Source organism: Giraffa tippelskirchi, chromosome 1 (genome assembly GCF_054371585.1).
Source record: "Giraffa tippelskirchi isolate mGirTip1 chromosome 1, T2T-mGirTip1v1.2.pri, whole genome shotgun sequence".
In the NCBI taxonomy this organism is placed as follows: domain Eukaryota; kingdom Metazoa; phylum Chordata; class Mammalia; order Artiodactyla; family Giraffidae; genus Giraffa; species Giraffa tippelskirchi.
This window is the reverse complement of record NC_137275.1, coordinates 65,846,200-65,851,426: the sequence shown is the minus strand read 5'-3', so window position 1 is coordinate 65,851,426 and position 5,227 is coordinate 65,846,200.

The window sequence follows — 5,227 nt, the reverse complement described above, 5'->3', positions numbered from 1 at the left end:
TTGTCTTTTTGTGACTTACTTAGCATAATACCTTCAAGGTTCATCCATGCTTATTTCAGAATTTCCTTCCTTTTTAAAGCTGAATGATATTCTGTTGCATGTCTATATCCTATTTTATTTATCCGTTTATCTTGTGATAGGCATTTGGGTTGCTTTTAGCTATTGTGAATGCTGCTGCTTATGAATGCATGTTACAGTTATCTCCTCAAGGTCCTCTTTAAATTCTTTTTGGTATATGCCCAGAAGTAGAATTGAATTTTATGGTAATTCTTTTTAATGTTTTGAGAAGCCTCCATACTGTTTTTCATAGCAGCTATACCATCTTACATTCTTATCAGCAACGCACAGGGATCAAATTTCTTCACATCCTGCCAACAATTGTCACTGTCTATTTTTTGTAGTAGCCATACTCATGGGTATGAGATGGTTTCATTGTGCATTTCCCTGATGTCAGTTTCTTTTTCTTGACTTGATCCCTTATCTGCAATCCTGTTCTCTTGCTGTAGCTCTTATAACAAGTCTGTCAGTTTCTTGAGGGTTTTTGTTTTCCAAATGTACCAAAGCATTTTTATTGGCCTCTCTACAGATTTTGGAGGCCAAAGACTTTTCTGACAGCATGTTATAAAGTTTCCATTTAGGCAGTCAGTTTCTACATGAAGCAATAGAATAGCTGATTCAGGAGAGTGAAGGTGAGAAAGCTGTTCAGTTTACCTGTAGAATGTCTGCTCCTCAGAGCTATCTTTGAAGTAGGTTTTCCTTCTTATAGTGAATATTTATTAAAATTTTAGGTATTGTTTTTTATAATGTTGGCAAATTTTGGTATTTTCCAAGAGTCTTTGAGTGACTGAAGTGTGGGTGGTGGTCTTTAAAACCTTCCATCTCTTATGGGCTTCCCTGATGGCTCAGCAAGTCAAGAATCTGCCTGCCGTACAGGAGATACAGGTTTGATTCTCAGTCAGAAAGATCCCCCGGAGAAGGAAATGGCAACTCACTCCAGTGTTCTTGCCTAAAAAATCCCATTGACAGAGGAGACTGGCGGGCTAAAGCCCAAAGAGTCTGACATGACTGAATACGAGCGTGCACGTGTGCACACACACACACACACACACACACACACAAATGTATTATGAAGGAAGGCATCCTGTGAACATCTAAGGGAAATCACTCCAGGAAGAGTGCACAGTAAGTGCAAAACCCTAAGGCAGGAACTTGCCTGGAGTCCCCTGACCACAGCAAGGAGGCCAGTGGAGCTGGAGCATTGCTGAGAGAGGGGTGGGAATAGAGGCGTTAACCATGGTGATTAAAGGGGCTCTTCCTTTCCTAGGGCTGCCATAGCAAGTACCCCAAACTGAGTGGCTTAAAACAACGAAGATGTGCTGTCTCATAGTTCTGGAGGTTAGATGACCAAAAGCAAGGTGTTTGCAGGGGGGGTCCTTCCAAAGATTGGGAGGGGGAGTCCATCTCATGCTTTTCATCTAGCTTCTGGTGGCTGTGGGCAATCCTCGGCATTCCTTGGCTTGTGGATACATCACTCCAGCGTGTGCCTCTGTCTCCATGTGGCATGCTCCCTGTGCATGTCTGTGCCCTAATTTCTCTCTTCTTATGCAGACACCAGTCATACTGGGTTAAGGGCCCTCCCTACTTCAATATGACCTCATCTTAAGTAATTACATCAGTAGCCTCCCTATGTCCCCAAATAAGGGCATGTTCTGAGGTACTGGGGTTCGGGCTTCAACAAATCTTTTTGGGAAATACAATTCAACCTATAACAAAGGGCAACACTTTGCTGAACTAGGGAGTTAAACAAATGCATTATTTAACCATAAGAGAGCAGAGCCCTCATACTGGATAGAGGTCCAGAGACCATACAACTGCAGCTTTCCTGGAGTCTAGAAGTTTAAGGGTCTGGGAACCAGAGTGATCAATGAAACCAGGAGTCAAAGGCCAAAGGAACACTTGGCAAGCCCACAGACCCCTACCTATATGAGTCACGGAAAGGCGGGGGTGGTCCCCTGTTCCAACTCGTACCAGAGCCTATTCTTTAACCGGTGGGCTGAAGTGTGGCATGGTAGAGTAGATGTCAGGAGCAAGGACTGCCTAGGTTAAAATTCAAGTGCTATGTGATCTTAGGCGAGTTACTTTTCCTCTTTGTTTCTTGGTTTCTTTATCTGAAAATTGAGGAATCAATATAATCTGTCTCAAAGGGTTATCATGAGGATTATATCTGTCAACCCAGGAAAAGAGCTTAGAACCTTAGTGGGGTGCCTGGCCCCTCATCACTGGCCCCCACAGGTTAGTAGATATCGTTCCTGGCTGGGGCCGGGAGTTAGTCCTGCTCAGATGCTCCTTTCCAAGTGGAAAGATGGTTAATTCAAATGGAAGTTGAAAAGAGGTTAATGAAGACGGAAATGCTATTTTCAGAGGCTTGAGCAGAGTGAAGGGAACCAACAGAGGATTATGAAATACCCGGGGACCAGCAAGAGCAGGATGCCAGGAGGGGCGAGGGGGTTCATGAATATGAGTGTGGAAGGGACTGAGGCCGCCTTACAGGTGCTGTAGCTGTGGGGAGAGGAAGCAGTGCTGCCAAATCAAGGCTGGCAGGGAGGGAGTGAAGGAGCAGCACCTTCTGCCTTCCTCTCCTCCAGCTTCCCATTCTCTGCTGGTGATTTCCCCTTCCTCTGCTGGTGATTTCCCAGCACTCATCTTCCCCTGACTGAACCCAACTGGAAGTCAAAGAACAGAGGAATCCAGCAGATTCCAGGTCCTAGAAGAACAGAGGATGGATCTAGGGTAAATACAGAATTAACAGCCCCTCCACCCAACAAAGGGGCTTCCCAGGTGGCACCAGTAGTAAAGAATCCACCTGCAATGCAGGAGATGCAAGACATGAGGGCTCAATCCCGGGGTCAGGAAGACCCCCTGGAGGAGGAAATGGCAATCCACTTCAGTATTCTTACCTGGAGAATTCCATGGACTGAGGAGCCTGATGGGCTACAGCCTATAGGGTCGCAAAAAGTCAGAGTGAGTACACACATACACATACCCCACAAAGACTGTTTCTTATTGGGGATCCAGGGCAACATATTGAAAGTGGTGTATGTTCCCTGAGCCATGTCAACTGGGAAGGGAGGATGTCACAGCTGGAGCTCACCTCAAATTTCATGTGCTCCCTATGGACCAGCTCAGGGTCTCCTAACTACTTTGGGCCAGTGGACTGGCCGCAGAGAGGACGTGTTACATTCTGGCCCAAGCAGTTAGGAGCCAGTGGGACTCCTCCATCTCTCTCTCCCTCTCACACAGAGAGACTGTGGAGGCTACAGTTTCAAGACAGCGCAGCTTCAAGATGGAAGAGTAACGCCCAGCCTGCATCAGATTTAGCCTAAGTAAAAAGAAACCCTTTCCTGGGGTAAGCCTGGGAGATTTGGGGATGAGTATAACCTATCAATCCCGACACGCAGAAGAAGATGAGGACCGCCCTGATGGTCCAGTGGCTAAGACTCTGCGTTTGCAATGCAGGGGGCCCAAATTCGATCCTTGGTCAGGGAGCTATATCCCACATGCAGCCACTAAGAGTTTGTGTGCCACAACTAACACCTGGAGCACCCAGATAAATAAACATTAAAAAAAAAAAAAAGGAGGAGGAGATGACCCAGGCCAGGAGGTGCCCTAGGGAGTGGAGACAATGTCCCTGAATGAGACTTGGAAATATGTTGGAAAGAATTTAAAAGAAAAAAGTCACCCCACCCACCTCTATCCCAGAAGGCCCCTGGACGTCAACTATTTCCTGGGATCCTAACTCTGTCCTCCGAGTGAGTGGGCCTCAAGAAGGAGTGCTTACGGTCAAAGAGTAGGGGGACTGAAGGTGCGAAATGGGGATGGGGAGCAATAAACCAGGGTCTCAGTTTCCTGGGTGGGGAGGGTAGAAGTAGGAGTAGGGAGAGGCACTTCCCCAGAGTCCTCAGCCTGGCAAAGGCTCTAATTAGAAACGACGCGTTTCAACAATGAAGCATTTTTTCTTTTAAGGAGCTGAGATGCTGAGGTAAATATCATACCCTTTGAAGATCTGTTTGTGCCATGAACATCAAAGGGTAAGGAGGGTCCCTCTCTGAAATTTAAATGTAAGTCTTTACCTCTCAACAGCTTGCTGCTGTTTCAAATTAATGCCTAGAACATCACAGGATTCACAGAGGAAGCAGGAGGCCAGATGCCTGAGCTGTGCCCAGAGGAAGCAAACCGCCGGGGCAAGTCCAGGGGATGAGCACCCACGTGGGCCAGCAACAGGACAGCTGGGCCCACGTCTGGTCAGAGTCCAGAGTCTAGGGGGACCCAGGGGTCCGTGGTGGGGCTCCGGGCCCTGGAAGCCCCACACAGAGAGATTCAGACCCAGAGACAGAGGTCTGTCAGCAGGACCTGTCAGCTCAGTCAGCCTTGGCCTAGGTCTTGGGGCTGAGAACTTGGTTGGGGACCTCACAGGACCCTGATATGGGCAGCAGGCGACGTCAACGTGGAGAAAGTGAGACGAGGCTGAAAGAAGGCACCAGAAGAGGACAATTCTCAACCAAGTGTGGGAGCTGGATCAGATCCCTGCCCAACAGGGACATGCGAGGCTCAGCTGGCAGATCCCCCAGTCTCCTAACTGAGACGTTGACTGCACAGCCATTGCCCCAACACAGTCATCAGAACCGGGGTACTGATGCGGAAAATGTGGGAAGCTTAAAAGATGCTAATGCTTAGGCCACACCCCAAACCACTTCAGTCAGAGTCCTGGTGGCAGCCAGGTATGTATAAAGTGCCCCAGTGATGCTCAAGTGCAGTCAGGCTATGTGAGGCCAGAGGTTCTCAGTGTGTGGCCCCCCAGGCCATCAGAGCACCTAGAAACTTGTTGAGAATGCAGATTCTCAGGCCCTGCCCTATTGCATCACAAACTCTGGGGGTGGGACCTGGTGAGCTGTTACAGTGAGTCCTCCAGGTGATTCTCATGCACACTGAGGTTAGAGAACTGCAGCATTTTGGAGGCAGAAAGAACCACCTGTCTGTCTCTCCCCTGCCCAGACTGACTCTCCCTCTGCAGCCATAGTCACAGTAGCAGATGCTGTGTTCTGGCCGCAGAGAGCTCTGATGGTCCCATCCACTCTCTGAGGCAGGGGCTTTATTTCTCTCTAACATAATCTGAAAATAACCCGGCAAGTGACGATGCAAAGAAAGGAGGGGACGGACGTCTGTGTTG